Below are 20,189 nucleotides of genomic sequence, written 5' to 3' on the forward strand. Positions count from 1 at the left end.
CTGCCACATGTGCTTTCCTCGACCGCCCGGCTGGCCCTGCTCAGATCACACGTGCTTCGCAGCAGAGGATGCTGGGATGCATAACATTTCTCCTCACTCGTTTTTTTTTACTCCCTCCCACCTGCTCTCTGGAAGCGTGCTGCATTCCAGTGGCAGATCAAGTGACACTGCTCTCAGTGCTCTGCCCCCCACTCCTCACTGCACGGCGCCCCTACTCCTGTTCTCTCAATGGAATCACGTTGCACGACCTCCGGTGCTTGTTGCCAGACTTGGAGGTTAGTGTTGCCAGACTGCCGCCAAATCTGGCGGCTAAAATTTGTCTCTGCAGTTCTAGCTTTCCCGTAAGGTTCTTGTGTATTCCGCAGTGCATTTCGCAAGTGCCTGTGCGTTGTGATTGACATCAGCTGTTTTAGTTAGGCCGAGTATATTGCGTTGGCAGTCGCTACAGCCAATCAGGCGAGAATGCTGGCAATTTACTGTTCTTAGATATTGTGCCGGCAGCAGTTGCTGAAGTTAGGTCCAGCATGTTTTCCCATCGGCTCTCACTGTTTTGCAAGTATCCGTGGTGTGCCCGTGTCACTGGGGCGCCAGTAACCCACGTGCCGCCTCGCGGTTCTCACTATTTTGCCAGCGTCCGTAGTGTGCCCGAATCACTTGTTGAATCAGCTTCCCCAGCCACGGTACGCGCGCGCGCGTTTTTCCAGTCCAGCCGTGCCCCAGCGAACACGTCGCTGTGCGTAGTCGACACGGCACGCACAGCTACGGACATAGCTGTGCGGAGACAACGAGTCTGATATATCGCAACGCTGCCCACGCAGTGTCCGGACTTATGCGACGCCATTCAGTTTCCCCGGTAAACCCGTCGTTGCGCGTGGGTTTCCTACTTTTGAGACACAATCGAGTCCGAACGCCTGAATTCCCTACTTCCGAGACAAGATCGAGTCCGATCCGTTAATTGTAGAACGGAACATACTGCAGGCACTTGCGCAATGCCAGCGGATTACACAGCAACATTACGGGAAAGCTGGAACTGCAGGGGCAAATATCCCGAAGTCTGGCAACAGACTTCTGCAACACCAAACGGAACTCTCTGCAACTGGGGCCGACGTTGACGTCGGAACTCATGACACCGGCGCAGTGACTGAGCGTGTGTATGACCTAACGCGAGCCTTTTATCTAAACGAGGAGGGGGAATGTGGGGAGAGGAGGTGTGTGGAGAGGGTTTGTGCATGCGCAGTAAGGGTGGTCACGCCGCACACCACCGGATTGAACTCCAGCATAAGCTGCTTCGCATCTAAAAACATTCCTACGCTACTGTTCACTACCTGACCGCCCATACCGTGCTGCCCATAGCGCTGCGGCTATTTCTCCACGGCGGAAGCCCCGCCAAAGCGGCGAGCGCCTGCTACGCGCCTGATATTTTGGCCGCTATTAGCTAAAATTGCGGAAATTTGGGCAATATTTAATACAGCGTCATTGCAACATAATACTGCAGCGATTCATCACACAGAGAACACGTTTGTGTGTTGTGAAACGGGGTTTTTGTATATATTGTGGGCACTAGGTATGTGCTTCTTTCTCATCTGTGCATTATCATAATCATCATCATCCGTTTGTCTCTCTGTCCTCATCGTCACCGTGTGTCATTGTTATGATCATCGAGTGTGTGTGCGCTCGTCCCATTCTCTTCCGAGGCCTTGAGCTGAATAAACGTCGCGTCAACCAAGACGTCATAATATCCTTGGGGTATTTCCTTTCAGCTGGTTTGTCACCGCATTGGCCCACACTTCCGTTTGTCACCGCATTGGCCCACACTTGCTGCAGGAGAGAATAAACTGGAGATAACCATGAGAACGTAGCAGATATGCATGTAGTAACTAGCTCATGCTAACGCGTTTGCACCCTTCATATCCTATCTTTTATTTCGTGCATTCGATTTGTTTTTGAAGGCTGCCTCCCGCGCTCTGCTGTTTCAAGCCATTTCATGCCGAATGTGTCAGTCGGCGTGGCCGCAGTACCAAAAGTAATAAATTACTCGCGTAACTCGCGTCTTGTTCACTTGGTATACACAAAAATTGGCATGTAGGACATAACCATTTTTTTTTGCGTAACGACTAATAATAATAATATGGTGTGTGGCGCGCAAACCCGCTTTCTTTAGCCAGAAATAATTCTGACGGTGTGCATGAGGTCTGATAATTTGTTTCCGTCAGGTGGTAAAAAACGTGGTGGTCACCAATATCGATGCCAATATGTAAGACAGCCATACATTTTGAAGCAGTGGCTAAACTGACCGCATAGGTAAAATGTATGCGAAAAAATTACATGAAAAAAAAAAAAGACACGGGCGCTTATGCCTTCGCCTGGGACGGCTCGAAAACGAAAGCCATCTTTTTCGCCAGACGATGCATTGATTCTCCCCCGCCCCTCTCCGAAAGCTTTCTGCACATAACGTGGTTTCTGACTGCCCACAGGATCGAAGGCACTGCAAGCTTTCTGCACCTCGCCTGCTTTTACATGGGCTCCGTGATCGGCCACCAATCACGGAGGCAATGCAAAGCGACCATGTCATGTGATGGCGTCATCATATGACGTCATAGTGACGTCACAAGTTTTGTCGATCTGTGACGTCATGGTGACGTCATCGCTTAATGATTTTGCGCATCACTTGTGTTGGCGACGCGGGACGCTGACGGTCAACTTTCGTGTTTGATGAGGCACCTAAGCCTTAAAGGCCAACTCCGGCGATTTTTCGAGGTCGATGGATCTCAAGGAAATTCGCTGGGTACGTTCCTTTGCACGTTTATGTCATTTATGCCAAATTACAGGCTTGAGACATGCGCAGATTGTTTGCAAATGAATTTTAAAGATTGTCTGCAAACGCCCTCCTGGCTTCCCACAATTATTGGCAACATTGCGTCTGTGACGTCAGTATTGGGAAGGCGGCGGAAGTGACGCAGCCGAGGGCACCGCTGACTTCGGCGCTTCGGCCGCTACAGCGAGCGTCTGCCGTGCACAAGGCGACAGACAGCGTTGGTTTGGCCGGCGCTTCGCTGGTCGTCCCGGCTGTCACAGTTTTCATACTCCGCGCCGGCGTGACCGGCATGCCTTGCACGAATTCCGGTTAGTTCGTAAGAACGTCTACGTCATACGTAGACAGTACACTCGGTTGTGTTTCGGTTTCGGTTTTGCGCTTTTTTGCTTATTTAAAATTATTCTCCAATTTGCCGAGTGTTTCTGCTATCGGGCCCGTAACAGGAGCGTCTCAGGAACATAAAAGCACCATTACTTTGACATGGCCAAAAAATCGCCGGAGTTGGCCTTTAAAAACAAGACAAATCAAAGTAAATGACACGATAACTATGCAACATCGTGTATGCCTCACTTCATGTTACGAGCGACCACCCGAAAACAAACGTGATTCTCAGCTCAGCGCAGCTGATTACACGCGTCTGCGGGACGAAAGAGGCTTGCTTTACCCGTCTGGTCATCTATTTATATTTATTCAAGAGATGACCAGACACGCTGTTTAAGTAGCACGAAATTGTGGTGTACGCTATATTTAGGTCACCAGGAAAAAGCGGGAAATTGCGGTCGGGTGCCCAATTTTGACGCGCACTTAATTGCCGCGGAAACAATTGTATTTTATGTAACTACTCGTCCACATCTTTTTGTGGGCCCCGCCATGGTGGTCTAGTGGTTATGGCGCTCGACTGCTGACCCGAAGGTCGCGGGATCGAATCCCGGCCGAGGCGGCTGCATTTTCGATGGAGGCGAAAATGTCTGAGGCCCGTGTACTTAGATTTAGGTGCACGTTAAAGAACCCCAAGTGGTCGAAATTTCCGGAGCCCTCCACTACGGCGTCTCTCGTAATCATATCGTGGTTTTGGGACGTTAAACCCCAGATATTATTATTATTATCTTTTTGTGGAATAAGGTTACTTTACCTGGCATTGCTTTTCTTTCAAATGTTTGAGCACGGTGAGCCTTGTTGTACGCTACCTCAGAAACAAAAATAAGCCAACAGCATTGCGGTCGTATGGCCGTCTCTACTCCTTTTTTGTTTCCCTTGCGTCTTCCCGGTGTGCTCCGTCCATAACAAAGTTTTAGTGGAGGCTAATGAATTGTCGAATAAATTGGTGTGCAGATGGCTAGCAAATCACTGGCGACCATGAGTAAAAAGCTCGTAGTGTGAAGCGGTCACTGCGCGTAAGTATTTCAGCTGACTGCGCGTGTAATTAACTTTTTTTTTATTACTCTTAATTCTTGCATGCGTGATGCTATTGCCCGATTACTCGTGCGAACGAGTTTTTTTCGTTCTTTGCTTGTGCGTGTCCGTTTTGAGCGTTTTTACGCACACACCAACGTTCTTGAACTCTGCGACCGGAACTAGGCCACACATTACAGAAGTTAAGTAGACTTCAAGTGCGCTGTGTGGAAAGTCAGCGCAAAAAACTACAGCGCATAGCAGACGCCCCTCGCTTTCCGCGCGCTTCCCGAGCGCTGAAAGCCACGGGTCCGGCGCAGCGGCGGCGCGGCGTGGGAGTTCACCGCAAACACGGCCCCACCACGCTTTATAACATACGTTAACGCGAGAAAGAGAGAGAGAGGGGGAAATAACTTTATCGAGACCCTGAGGAAGTGGATCATGGGAGCCTTATGGGCTTCCTTGGCAACCAATAGAAGTGCACTTGCGAGGAACCCACTACGCTATAAATCATCATAATTTTTGTGAAGTAGAGAAGCAGCCACTACGCAATTTTTCGTCATTCTGCGGAGAACCGTGGTACCTGCTAAACACCTGTAAGGCATTATGTGCACTTTGTTCAACCCCCCCCCCCCCCCCCCCCCGAAAAAAATTTCTGGCTACGCCCCTGGGTTGAGGGTAACTTTGCAGGTCCGAGATGCGTTGGGGCAAGGGCCAAGTTCCCTCACATGAAACTTCGTGGCCGAGGAAGCGGACGACGGAAGCGCCTAGCGTGCTTTTTTGGATATTGACGAGTAGATCGTGGTCATCGAGGCGTTGGAACAGCAGACGAAGGTGCCTGCCGTGCTCTTCGGCGTCGCGGGAAAATACCAGTATGTCGTCAAGGTAAACGAAGCAGAAGTCGAGGCCGCGGACGACTTCGGCGATGAAGCGCTGAAAGGTTTGTCCAGCGTTACTCAGGCCGAAGCTCATGAAGGGAAACTCGAACAAGCCAAAGTGAGTGATGATTGCCGTTTTCGGGACGTCATCCGGATTGACGGGTATCTGTGTGTACGCCTTCACCAAGTCTAGCACGGAGAACACGTGGCAGCCATAAATGCGATGGGTGAAGTCCTGTATGTGGTGGACGGGGTACCTGTCCGGGATCGTGCGCGCGTTGAGGGAACATGCATATAGTCTCCACAGGGCTGCCAGCCTTCGGTCTTCTTCGGAACAAGGTGGAGTGGCGAGGCCCATGGACTGTCGGCGGGAGATTCCTTCGCGGAGCATGGCCTCTAACTCTGCTTTGGCTATGCGCATGCGGTCTGGGGCAAGGCGACGGGCGCGGCAGAAAACCGGGGGGCCTGAAGTAGTCCGGATGTGTGCTGCACTTTGCGTGGCAGTCCGCTGGGGCGCGTCAATCAAGGAAATTCGGCGAGGATGGCGTGGTACGGCGAATGATTGTCAACACGCCCCTCTGTCGACAAGAAACCGCTGCTTCGTGATTTGGTTGGTGACGAAAATGCGACGGCCTCCGGGTTGGCAGCTTGCGGCCGTCTTTACAAGCTGGCAGCTGCCGTTGGCGTTTTCCGCATGCCCAGCGGAACAGGGTGGTCGACATTGCCGGGCTCTGTCCCCGAAGCGTTGGTGGTAGTAACACGGGCCGTTGTTATCGGGTTGCCGCGACGAAGTGGTGTTACGGTCGCGGCTTTGCGAGTGGCGGCGCTGATGCTTGATGCTTGGCTGTTGGGCGGTCGTTCGCTGGCCTGGTGTGGAATATCCCGTTGTCGCGTCGATGAGGAGGTCGTTGCGGCAGTCCGGAAGGAGGTTGTAGTGGGCCAGAAAGTCTGAGCCGATGATTGGCTCGGCGACGTCGGCGATGACGAAATTCCAGCGAAGGTCACGGTGTAAGTTTCTGAGCTGGATGTGCAGGCGGAGCGAGCCGTACGTCTTGATTGTGGAACGGTTTGCCGCACTGAGCTCCAAAGACGTAGGCGGACGAGGACCTTGAAGATGGGATCGCGGGTAGCAGCAAATGCCCCGCTGTCGACAAGGAACCGCTGCTTCGTAATTTGGTTGGTGACTACGGCTTCCGGGTTGGCAGCTTGCGGCCGTCTCTACAAGCTGCCGTTGGCGTTTTCCGCATGCTCAGCGGAACAGGGTGGTCGACATTGCCGGGCTCTGTCCCCGAAGCGTTGGTGGTAGTAAATCGGGTTGCCGCGACGAAGTGGTGTTATGGTCGCGGCTTTGCGAGTGGCGGCGCTGATGCATCGGAAGACGTTCACCCAGGCGTTGTTGAATGGAGCTAGGTTAGCTGTCGATCGATGTCGTCGATACGGCGTGCAAGCTCTGCGGTGTTCAGCGGTGTAGCGACAGCCTGGATGGTGGGCGACAACTGCGGCAAGGAGGCCTCGATGACTCGATCGGCAATCTCCGCAAGTTCGTCGAGAGGTAGCCTAACCTGAGCCTGCAGAATTGCCTGGACGTGCGGCGGGAGTCGTTGGAGCCAAAGCGCTCGCAGGAAGGAATCCTGGACTTGTATGTTGCCCGCGAGCGCACGCATGTGGCGCAAGAGCTGCGAAAGTTTGCGCTCGGCAAGCTCTGCGGACTGAAGTTGTCGTACCTTCTGTTCTTCCGAGAACGACAGGCGGCCGATGAGGGCAGTCTTCAGGTGTTCGTAGGTTGGCCGTTGGTGGGTTGGCAAGGATATCCCGGACCTCGTTGGCATAACGTGCGTCCAAGTGGGCGACGACGTAATTGTAGCGGGTCCGGTATTGCGTGATGCGCGCCAGGGAGAACTGGGCCTCGACCTGGGCGAACCAGACCTCGGGCGAGTCCGCCCAAAACGGCGGAAGCCTGACAGCGACACGCCAGGTGTCGTATGAGGCAGCGTGCGGGATGCCCTCTGTGGGAGCTCTGACGTTCTCAGCGGAGCCGGCAGGCACTGCCTCGGTTGTGGAGGCGTTGCGAGAATGCAGTTGTTGCACCCGCTGGCGCAGAGCGGTGAGGACCTCTGGGTCGGCCATGGCGGTGCGGTCTGTTCGGTTTCCGGGTCACCAGATGTGGGATGCCGTGTCGATGGAAGGACGCATCCCAACATAAAACATAACGATCGTTTACTTATCGTAGTAGCAGCAGCGGGGCGAGCATACCGACGCTGCGCTCGAGCGGTTAGCGAAGGAATGATAAATTCCCAGGGTGTCTACTGACCGGGAAAACCGGGAAAACCGGGAATTCTCAGTGATTTTGGGTAGTCTGGAAATTCTCAGGGAAAACTCAGGGAAATTGTGCTCCCATCAGGGAAAATCTACAGTATCTTTATTGCAAGGCGACGAAAGTCGCGGTAGCGCTTGCTCGATATTTTGTGAACGCATTTTTCAAGTCAAACGGCCGCTGCGGCTGCGGGGAAGTGGCGCACCTTGATGCTGTCATCGCCTTCGGGGCGGTGAAGTGGGAGAGAATCCGGCTAATGCGTGGCATGCGGGAACCGCGAACCACGACACATCGTATCGCGCAATGTTGTCAGGATGTTCTGGGAGTACGCGGTGTAGTTCTGTAATCTTTCTCGCGCGTGCTGTGCGTTAGCGCCCGATATGGTGTTTTTGTTATCGCCGCGTGTCAAGTAACAACCATGATTAGTTGTAGAAGCGGTAGCAGTAGATGTAACGAGCTTGAGTTATCTTGCAAGCGATCGCGATCGCGCAGGAAGCGGATGTCTTCGACAAGGCTCGTATCTGGCAAGCCATCCCGATCGGCGAGAAAAAAAGACGCTTGTTGGCTGTTATCGGAGAGCTCACTCGCTCTGATCCCGAGCTTCAAAGATGCTATTTAGGACTCCGTGAAGAATATAATAAATTTCCAGGCGAGAGCTAGCGTAACTAACGGGCCCATTCACAGCAAGTGAAAGCTTTTTATTTCTTTTTTTCCCGATGAGGGCACTGCTGAAACAACTTTTAGGCAGTCGACTGAGATTTTTTGGGGCTGCAGCTGGCAGTTACCAGCCACACCACGTGGGTGTTTGCTACAAAGCCGAATTACAAAACTTTTTAGAGCCATGGCATAGCGGCGACCGAAATTCGCAACACCGGCACGGGTCCCACATGCTCGATTCGGCGCGCGATGTCGGAAAACAGTAACGTTTCCACCATAATCGGATGTGCCGTAATTCAGGCTGTTGCCGTGCTTTCATGCGATCTTAGCCCGCAGCTATATTGCTTTTTTTTGCGATAGCAATTATATAGACACTCCGACGCGAATTTTTTGCCTTCGCCATGATCTTCCCTATCAAGTCCAAATCGCGATTACATCACCCCGCGCGTCGCATGCTCCATGTGCGAGTGAAAGTGCGCGAGCGCTGCCGACGAACGGGGCTTAAGCAGAGATGAAACGAGCCGACCGTCTCATTCGCGCGATGGGCACATGGATAGGAGCCGGTGCGTTGGGAAGGGGGGGGGGGGGGGCTGGCTTCGTGAGACCGACAGGAAGTGCGTACTTTGTACCAGCGGGCGTGGTCGCGTGCGCCGCGGTATCTTTAGTGGGGATCAGCATACGGCTCATACCTTTGTAGGTGTTGTGCTCTAATTGCAAAACTTCCGTTGAAGCCATAGCAGTGGCAGATCCCGGGGGGGGGGTAGCGGCGATCGTCCCCCCCCCCCCCCCAAGCCAGCCCCCGCCCCCTCCCTTCAGTGCCTGTCGTCCACCTCCTTTGTCAGGCTTGCTTGTCGAGTTTGCCCCCTTTGTCAGGTTGCTTTGCCTGCCACTGTCCAAAAGGGGTAAAGAGAATCTTGTCCCTGCTCTCTACCTCTCATTGCTCTACCCTTTCCTGCTTCCCTATGCACATTTCCAACGAAGGCTTCTTAAGCACCGCCACCGCCATAATCCCCTCTGGGCTGTTGTAAATATGCGCGACCCACCAAAATGCACTGCTGAGCGTTGGCTTCAGCCTTTGTTCCCCCCCCCCCCCCATTTATGTACCTGAATCCGCCCCTGAGCCATAGATCATAGATAGGGCACTTCTCTTAGTGCAGCGGCTGCGTTTCCTGAAGGAGCGAGCTGCTAGCCTATATTCATATAAAATTCCTCTTTGTTGCTATCGGATTTACTATTTTGCTCTCGCGGTGAAACTGACTCTTTTTTTCTAACGTGGGATGGTTTTCGATGTTGTGCGTTCGTGGAGAGCAAATAGTTCGGTTGGGCAACATGATAGCAAAGGCGTTGCAATGCTCGGCAACGCGCGAGGATTTGACAACAACCCGCAGCAGCAGAACAAGCGCAATTCCACAGTGCATTAAACCCGCATTTGTTTCGTCTTTACATGTGACACTTTGGCAAGGCATCTAACTGTGATTGCTGCATCTCAGGCTCAACAAAATTCATTTTTTTTCACGCAAAAAATTAAAAAAAAGTTTTTTCATGTTGCCATATTAGTCGAGCGTTCTGGTGGCCTTTTCAGTTTAAGATTAATCCTTCAGTAACTATGCCTTGCATGAAAGGTCGAATTTCAGTTTAACGAAGTTTCAATATAACGAAGTGAGTTGCCGCTTTTACCAACTTTGCTATATTGAGGTTTATCTGTTCCATGTACTATTCAAATGGGATTAAGTCGTTTTCATTTTCTAAAATGCGTATTAGAGAGTGACATCACCGAGCGATATGGTCTCTACCCATCTTGACATAAAACAAAGTTCTGTTTCACTCAAGGAATTTCAGCAAAAACACTAAGGGAAAACCTGGAAAACTCAGGGAATTTAGAAATGTCAACTCGGTAGACACCCTGATTCCGAGCTTGGCAGCTTGGCTTTATAGCCACCGTCGGTGACGTAAGCCTCCGGTGACGCTGCGGTGGCGCTGTCCCTTATCGGAGGCGTAGCATGCAGCCGTGTTACGCCGGGCTAGCTAGTGAAGAGGCGGAGGCTGCGCCGGTTTGTGCGCAGTGTGTCGCCACACATTCAACAACCCCCTCTTTGCGCAATTGGCATTGTGTGATGCCTGGTTACAGAATTCGCTTTGTGTGACGCCTGGTTGTTATTTTGCTCTTCTACCACAATACATTACATAGGTAAATGTGGTTCCTGCCTGGCATGAAGCCTGTATAGGGTCTTCTTGCAAGGCAGTTTCAAGCACCGGCATGGCTCTGAGGTAGAATACTGGGCTCCCACACGGAGGGGCCCAGGTTCGAACCTCGTCCATCCCGGATGTTTTTTACAGCGAAAGCTGTTATGAGATCATTTCACCGGCCGTTTTTGGCGCCGTAGTTGTCCGCCGCCGCCGCCGCTGCCGCCGCCGCCGGTGTCCGTAACCAGTATCACTCGAAATAAGAAAAAAAAAACTAAATAAGAAAAAAATTCCAGGATGGAACGAGGTTCGAACCCGGGCCCTCTGCGTGGGAGCCCAGTATTCAACCTCTGAGCCATGCCGGTGCTTGACGCTGCTTTGCAAAAAGGTCCTATACAGGCTTCATTTCGGGAAGGAACCACATTAGCATATGCAATATAGCGTGGTAGAAGAGTAAAATAAGCACCAAGCGTCGCACAACGCGAATTCTGTAACCAGGCGTCACACAATGCGAATTGCGCAACGAGTAGGTTGTTGAATGCTTCCAACCCATTACAAAGGGATCTGCCATAATTCTTCGTCGTCATCAGGCACAGCATCAACAAAGTGCGCATAATGCCTTACATGCGTTAAGCAGGTACCACGGCTCTCCGTAGAATGACAAAAAATGGCACAGTGCCTGCTGCCCTACTTCTAAAAAATTACAATGATTTATAGCGTAGTGGGTTCCTCGCAAGTGCACTTGTATTGGTTGCCAAGAAAGCCCATAAGCGCATGATCCATTTACTCGGGGTTTCAGTAAAATTACAATGATTTCGAGCGTAGTGGGTTCCTCGCAAGCGCACTTGTATTGGTTGCCAAGGAAGCCCATAAGCGCATGATCCATTTCCTCGGGGTCTCAGTAAAATTACAATGATTTATAGCGTAATGGGTTCCTCGCAAGTGCACTTGTATTGGTTGCCAAGGAAGCCCATAAGCGCATGATCCATTTTTCGCGGTCTCAGTAAAGTTCTTCGCCTGGCGTTTTTTTTTTCTTTTGCTCTTCTACCACAATACATTACATAGGTAAATGTGGTTCCTGCCCGACATGAAGCCTGTGTAGGGTCTTCTTATTGCAAGGCAGTTTCGAGCACCGGCATGGCTCTGAGGTAAAATACTGGGCTCCCACGCAGAGGTGCCTAGGTTCGGACTTCGTTCCATTCCGGATGTTTTTTATTATTTAGTTTTTTTTATTATTTCGCGCGATAGTGGTTACGGACACCGGCGGCGGCGGCGGCGGACAACTACGGCGCCAAAAACGGCCCTTGTTGAGATACCATAACAGCTTTCGCTGTAAAACGTTTGACAAAGATTTGAGGTATGTACACAGCGATCCACTGTTAAAGGGAACATCGGAGCGTGTGGCGAGAGCCGAGCTGGCAATTTGGGCGAGTTGGTTATGCATCATAAAATATATAGTATTGCACAAATAACGACACGGACACAGAAGGGATCAGGACGCACGGTGCGCTACTTACAGGAAGGTGTAGACTGGAATGGATATCTGTATTTACACATGAGATCAAGCGGTGGGCACTGGACGAACGACTTTTTTCTTGTCAGATAAAGACTGGGAATGCATGCTGACACATCCATTGCCTAACTAGAACATGCCAAGCATTGCAGGGACTGCAACAATTTACCTACACCGCGAGAAACGCTTCTGAAACATCCGGCGATAGCCGCACTGCGCTATACAGGGCGCCACCGCCTCGGCAAGCGCGCGATTGCCGAGGGAATCCCTGGGCTGCCCTACGCACTTCTCAGGTTTCATTCACAGCAGTGGAGCTGTATTGAGCGCATGATGTAGAACTAGACCTACATATAAACCACATTAGCGCAGGACTCAGCACTGTACCGGGTCGTACACAAGGACGACATTAGAGCAGGATTTTTCTTTGAACTTTCTTCGGCCGCAGGATAGCGGAATTCAATAAACCACAGACTGCTTGCACTGACCTGCTGCGTTTGGCGTTGCAATCTGGAACCGTCTGGTGACTTGTCCAGCGCGTGAAGTTACGTCGGTTATTGCATGTGTGCTAGGAGGATAAGTTTTTTCAGGTACCTGTTCGCGCCTCTCTCAGGTAACCTACTTCAACAACTCAGTCCCTGAAACTTCTCCCTACAGTGGGACGGGACGGTTTCTGCATTGCCTATCGATCCGCCATATACCAGCGGGGTCACAGATAAGAGGTGCATATCTTCTTCCCAAAATGTGTGGTCGACTTGTAAAACGTTTCCACGTTTACGCGTCAATTCACAACAGAAACGTACCGAAGCTCAACCTGGGAACCTCCTTGACACCGGCAGTATCCCACTCGCTTGAAGTCAGGGTTCTCTTATTACTACCTCCCATATATTGCCTGGTCTATAACTCTTGACAATGTCACTGGTGGGTGAGATGTGCGCAGGAGAACAACATATAGTTTCTGAAATCGTTTGGCTTATCGCAAGAGTGCCATTTGCAAGAGGGTATGCAAAAGAGGTAAGTAAATTTTGTTAAAGCCGTAGATCCCTCATGAAATGCGAAATTTGACCGACATTTGGCGTCGAGAATAGACGCTTTTAGTTTAGCGTTAGCGTGATAGCCGGAGTTAAGGGAATAGCGTTACCGTGCCGCAAACTTTCGTTGCAGAGAGCGCGTTTGAGTATAGCGGGATGGCGTTTACGTGCCCAAGCTAGGGTACCCAAGCTTAAGGCTCTTACTCAAGTTGTGACTGCGGCGTCACCTGGCGCAGAATGAATGCGTTAAAGTTAAAAGACAAAAAAGACGTCGTGCCGGGGGCCGCATACCCCGCGGGCCGCAGGTTGCCGACCCCTGCTTTAATAATTAGTCACAGAAATATATGGATGAGGAGGAAAGGGAAAAGGGAGCCAGGGCATGGGGGGATGCTAGGTTGGGGCCCAAGGGGCCGCGGCTGTCGCCGTCCATTCCGCCAGCCTGGATTGAGTGGCCTGCTCTGGGCATCGCAACGTTTTGTAGCGTTAGCTACACCTGCCTAGCCAGAGCCGATTTCGCGTGGAGCCTCATGAGCCGTGCTGCGCATGCGCGAGGATCAATGATGTCACACAGCTGGCTCTCCGCCACCGCGCTTTCTCCGCCACCGCGCTCACTCCAACACCGCGATCTCACGCGCTCTCCGCCACCGCCGCGCGCTACTCGCCGCTGCTGGTCTGTGCATTCGAGAGGAGTGACGTCGTAGCCATGGCAGACACACTGGCGCCAGCGCGCGCGCAGCTATTCGCCTTCGCTGTGCAGTCACCGCCTGACACTGCGCTGGAGCCGATTGATAGCGCCTCTGTGTGGCGTTTGCAGGTGGGTAACGCCATGGAGAAAGAGAGCGCAAATGCGGCTCAACGGCGCAGAAGAGCCGAGAAGCTTATCTTATCGGATCCCGAAGTAGTTGCCTGGCAATTAGCGGTTCAGCGTACGAAGAATGAACAGATGAACGCTAATAATCCGAGACAACCATGGAAAGCCAAGAATAATCAGCTGAACCTTTGCTAACGCTACGTATATCCTGGCGTAGCCGAGCTAAGCCACTGCAAATTTTTCCCCCATTTTTCGGGTGAAGGGGGCAGTTGTAGGAGATCTTTAGAAGGCGGGTGGCGGTCGCATCCCCATAGAATGTGGTCCTGTCCCGCCTGAGCTAGGCCGCAATACGCACACGACGAGACGCTGGCATCCCTCAGGATGGCCGCCAGTCTCCAGGGGCTGAGCAGACTGCGCGTTTGAGCTCGGCGCAAGGCCACGGCCTGGCTTCTTTTTAGGCCGCCACATGGAGGAGGATAGACTTGTCGCTCCTCTCTCTGTCGACGGAGGCGATCTCCATAACTTGTCGATGCCTCTTCAGGGTTCGCTGGATGTAACTGCACCTCTGCCTGGTTTGTATTTGCGCGGGCTGCGAGGTGGGCAGCTTCGTTACCGGGGTTTCCCTCGTGGCTGGGGACCCAGAGAAGCCTCATGCTCACTGCTGGCTCTTGGAGTTTTTTTGCCGCGGTTTCGCTCACTTGGCCTGACCTAAAGGTTGTAATCACTGACATGTAGTCAGACACGATGAAGAGCGTCCCTCCTATAGCCGTTGCCATGGCGATGGCGGCCTCCTCCGCCTCCAGGATAGACGTAGCTGTGATTTCCTTGGTGATCAGGATTCTTCCCGTTCCGTCCACAGAAGCTATCGCGCATGTGTCGCGTAGGGGTATTGGCCTCGAGGAGTTACGGAGTCGCCCTCTGGCGGACGCGCCTCGATTGCGTGCTAGGCAGGGTACCGCCGGCGCGCTCCCCATAGGTTTTGCTGTCGGCGCTCTACAAAAACACCTCGCAGAAGCCCTCTAGAGCATTTCTGTAAGTACTTTCGAAATGAACTGTGTTCTTTACTGTCAAAATAACCATTTTCGACGAACTGAAAGCACAAGATAGTCTACAGTCGCTGTCTCTTTACAGAAAACCGAGCACCCGCGTCACTCTGTCACCGCGTTGGAGACCCCTGAACCGGCTTCTTGCGTGAAATGTAGTCACTCGCTGAGTGCAAACTGTGAAATATCTCGTTAGAGTAGACTGCCTGTATAACCAAACGGAGCATAACAGAAAGAAGCCTCAAGCCAGCGATCGCACGGGTTCGCGACGACTGACGGTGCCTCTGCATGTATGAGCGTCTGCACGTATGTTCGTACTGATGGTTTTGCTTTTGCTACGAGCGCGTTTTGGCACCGCGCTGTGAACTTTAGGCCGCAAAATATGAGAATTTGTGAGTAAACAAACAACTACTGTTGCGCGGACGCTATCAGAGCAGTTCAAAAACAATTTCCTTACAACTGCGGCTTCGGTGCGCGTGGCAACTTTGTGATCTGCCGTCCCGACGGTTCAGTGTTTTTTTTTCTTTTTCGGTCTAAATTCGGGTACGTTTCAATGCCATTTGACAAGTTGTCTCGCACTGCGTATTGATCGGTCTTCTCAGCGGGCAAATGCCGCTGCTTCTGTTTCTTTATTCGGCGCATTCGTTTCGTTTGGTGCTCACACAAAACGTGAGCAAATGCGACGCCTTTTTTTAATGCTCCTTAATTATCGTTCCCTTTGCATTCCAGTGAACTTGCCGCTCTCTGTCATCAACAAATTCATAGACCAAAGCTTCATCACTTCGAGATTGCTGGTGGAAGAAGAACCAGTCTACGAGACCGAGCATGTAGTAGCATGCGACGCCTAGGAAAAGAAAGAAAATACAGTAACGTTTGCCGGACTTGTTCTGCAAACGTCGGCTCTGAACTAGGACCCACATGAACTTGAAATAGCGGTGAATAAAATGGAAGGTATTGCAGCAACCAGCAGCCGCAAAACAGGATAGTTATTATTTGGCGTGTACCCGAGCAATTTTGACAGCAGTGTCGTGTTTAACGCCAACAGGGTGGCATCTTTCCCACGTAAATAAATAAGGCTCCAAGAAAATACATGGGGTTGGCCGGTGGGCCGATCACGGAGGCAATGCAAAATTTATGTAGCTTATGAAGCAATTCATACCTCATCAAATGGGAAGGTTGCCCGTCGGCATCCCGCGTCGGCGGCGTCAACACGAGTGATGCAAAAAATAATCGTCACGTGATGGTGTCACCATATGACGTCATCATGACGTCACAGATCGCCAATATATGTAGCGTCATTATGACGTCATATAATGTGACGTCACATGATGACGTATTCACACGTCATGGTCGCTTTGCATTGCCTCCGTGATCGGTCACGGAGGCCGTGCAAAACCGCGTTAGGTGCAGAACGCTTTTGGAGGGGGGCGCGGGAGAATCAGTACATCGACTGACAAGAAGAAGATGGCTTTCGCCTTCTAGTCATATTTCACGAATGCATAAGGGACCCTGTGCGTTTTTTAATTTAACATAGGGTGTGTCCAGATAAGATCGAACACGAGGTCCCGGTCACCATTCCCGATTTTGATGAAATTTGCTGTAGGTCTAGGCATTACACCCAGAACAACGGTTTCGAAGTTAGTTTCGCGAAAAAAAATTTGTTCGTCTTAAAAAAATATATAGAAATTTTGGCCGCAAAAAAACACTTTTTCGCCAATTTCGCGATTTCTGTATTTCGAGCGCACCTAGGGACAAACCGGTGCACTTCTCAGTCACAATATTTATTCCCCTCGAAGAACAAGTTAAATACAATCTTATGAGTCTAGTATTTTCCTTGTTTGTCGAAGCACTTTTGAAGAAAAATATCACAAACTTGGCAAATCGCTCAAAATACCTGTATTTGAGGAATTTATTGCTGCAAACAAGTTAAAGCGAGGATAACAAAAACCAATACATCTTAACTTTGATACCTTCGCTTTCTTTTACAGTGATTTTCGTGGCTTTATCAGGCTCCATTTTACTCGATAATTGGGCTGAAACATAAGTAATTTACCAAAAACGCCGAACTTTGAAAATAATTTTCTCAAAAAGGCCATTTTTAATTTTTTTTAAATCCCTCTGATTGAAGTCAAGGACGTCATCTATCATTCTGCCTAAAAAAACGTTGCATTATTTTGGTTGCTAACAAGTTATAATGCGTCAAATGTGACCAAGTCAGCCTAGCGGCCGCGTCGTTCCTTCTGTGCTGAAACTCGGATATACGGTGTTCAAAATACTTATACGTGACATAATCACAAATAAGTAGCTCCACACCAACAAATGCGCAGCCAGGTGTCGTGGTTCAGCAAGCTTTGTCTTGTGATCAGCCACTTGACAAACCCGCAGTAGCGGCCGCTCGCATTACATGAGTGCCGCTTCGACTGCAGATGAGCTCCGCTTGCGCGCCAAACTACGCTCAGAGGACGAAAGAGAGAAGGAATGCATCCCTGTGAAAGATAAAGGCTGTTAAGTGCCAACAAAAGCCATATTATACAACGAAAGCTCTGCCGGTAATTTCGCAGTGAGCGCCTTCAATACAGCATGCATGTATTTTTTTCCCCTCATGTTATGCCCGCAGCCGCAAAATATCGTGAAAAACGCTCGGCTTGCGTTGAAGCTATCGTCGGACGCACAACAATACAGTATCGCAATAGCGGTGCTTTAATGAAGCAAAGGACTTGCACTCACTTCTTTTCACAGCCGGCTGACACAAGTGTTCTGGCAAGAGATAGACAACAAGTGCAATTTGAGTTGTTTGACAATCGGAAGCACGTATCAGATATTTTTTTAGATGTCAATGGCTTGCTTTTGTGTCATATATTGCTGATAGAGTGAAACTAATTATCTTTAGGCCATCAGAAGAGACAGAGCAACACATAGAGGCGCACTACTGGAGGCGCTCACTGCAAAATTACCGGCAGAGCTTTCGTTGTATATGGCTTTTGTTGGCACTTAACAGCCTTTATCTTTCACAGGGATGCATTCCTTCTCTCTTTCGTCCTCTGAGCGTAGTTTGGCGCGCAAGCGGAGCTCATCTGCAGTCGAAGCGGCACTCATGTAATGCGAGCGCCCGCCGCATCGAGCGGCCGCTACTGCGGGTTTGTCAAGTGGCTGATCACAAGACAAAGCTTGCTGAACCACGACACCTGGCTGCGCATTTGTTGGTGTGGAGCTACTTATTTGTGATTATGTCACGTATAAGTATTTTGAACACCGTATATCCGAGTTTCAGCACAGAAGGAACGACGCGGCCGCTAGGCTGACTTGGTCACATTTGACACATTATAACTTGTTAGCAACCAAAATAATGCAACGTTTTTTTAGGCAGGATGATAGACGACGTCCTTGACTTCAATCAGAGGGATTTAAAAAAAAAATTAAAAATGGCCTTTTTGATAAAACTATTTTCAAATTTCGGCGTTTTTGGTAAATTACTTATGTTTCAGCCCAATTATCGAGTAAAATGGAGCCTGATAAAACCACGAAAATCACTGTAAAAGAGAGCGAAGGTATCAAAGTTAAGATGTATTGATTTTTGTTATCCTCGCTTTAACTTGTTTGCAGCAATAAATTCCTCAAATGCAGGTATTTTGAGCGATTTGCCAAGTTTGTGATTTTTTTCTTCAAAAGTGCTTCGACAAACAAGGAAAATACTAGACTCATAAGATTGTATTTAACTTGTTCTTCGAGGGGAATAAATATTGTGACTGAGAAGTGCACCGGTTTGTCCCTAGGTGCGCTCGAAATACAGAAATCGCGAAATTGGCGAAAAAGTGTTTTTTTGCGGCCAAAATTTCTATATATTTTTTTAAGACGAACAAATTTTTTTTTCGCGAAACTAACTTCGAAACCGTTGTTCTGGGTGTAATGCCTAGACCTACAGCAAATTACATCAAAATCGGGAATGGTGACCGGGACCTCGTGTTCGATCTTATCTGGACACACCCCATATCTAAACAATGACTTGCGCATCTGCAGCCGATTTTGTGGACGCTGAGCACGGGGCCGACGATCAAGAGGTCGCATTGGAGTGTTCTGAGATGGCATCGATCGCACGTGGTAAAAGGTAGCGCTTTTACCATACTGTGGCAGATAAGCATCATTTGCCGGCGGGAAGCGCGCGCTAGCCATCGTCTCAGTGCGCGCTGAACATCGAACATTGCAGGCCCGACGCAGTAACAAAGTCTTCGTCGCGGAAGTGCTTGTTGCACACAAGACTCGTAGCGGATGGCTACTTGCCGGTTCTTAGCTTTACAACCCATGCTTCACGCTGTTTCTTGTCCCGCGGTTACCGGTGCAGGCTGACACTGGGCTCCGTTGCGTAAACGCGGCACTGCGGCACCGAGCGGTAGAGCCCCATGTTCGTCGCCTTCGGAGGCAGCCACTCTATTACAATGGTTTCAATTGAGTAGAAAATAAGAGAAAACTTCCGAATTCGAACAGACCGCAGCGCATGTGGGACTTGAAACTCGTTTTCAAAGCACGCGGCAGTGCGCCACAAGCAGCCGACGCGGCCGCTGAGACTACGTGATCCTGCCAAGCACGTCACGCCGACGGTGGCGCCGGCGTTTCCAGTGGTGGGCCTCGAGGCCAATTCACACGAGGGAGAAATCGGCGGGGGACACGGGGGGGATTGCGGATCACGTGACCACGTCGTCACGGATTAGTGAGTGGGCGCGACCCCCCGGCGACTCCTCTGAGGAGACGGGGACCTTTTCCCCGACAGGACAAATGATCCCCCGGCGGTGGGGGATATGGCGGAATTTCGGGTTCTTGTTTGGCCACATTGTTGCACTTGCTCCTGCAGAGAGCGGCAGTGGGTGTCCGCAGCTGCACAGTCGTCTGCAGATCGTCGTCAGCAGCTCGTCAAACGGGTGGTGCAAGCCACCAGAGTAGTCTAGTAACACTGGTCTCCCCCTCCGTTCGCCTCGTCCGTGTGAGGAGGCGACATTTGTGGACACTTCTCCTCGCGACCTGACGTCACTACGCTCCGCCTTTATCCCCCGAGGATTTGTCCCCCGTGGTATTCAGACGGGGGACATTCTCGGGGGATAAAGGCGGAGCCCGCACTTTCAAGCCCAGCCCGGGCCCGCCGGAAGCCGGGCCGGGCCGGGCCCGGGCTTTCGGGTCGGCCCGAGCCCGTGTAGTGCTCTAGGCCTTATTGCATCATTCTTTCGTTGCTCGCCAATCTAGGGAGTCCGGTGGCTATTCTGTAGACTGAACGCAATAGAGAGTCTATCTTTGCGATGTCGGTCTTTCGTAGCTGAAGAAAAGAGCAAGTGTATGCGATCCTGCAAACAAAGTATGCCTGTATTAGCTTGCATGCTTCTTTCTCTTTGAGTCCGAACTTATGGCCAGTAATGTGTCGTAGTAGGAAATGACCTGGCAAGAGGTCACGGTTATGTTAACCTGTCCCTCTAGGACAGGTTAACATAACTATAACAGACACGAGTGATGCGAAAAATCACATCACGCGATGACGCCACCATATAACGTCATCAAGTGATCACGAATT

The sequence above is a fragment of the Rhipicephalus sanguineus genome, chromosome 8 (assembly GCF_013339695.2).
Source record: "Rhipicephalus sanguineus isolate Rsan-2018 chromosome 8, BIME_Rsan_1.4, whole genome shotgun sequence".
Lineage (NCBI taxonomy): Eukaryota > Metazoa > Arthropoda > Arachnida > Ixodida > Ixodidae > Rhipicephalus > Rhipicephalus sanguineus.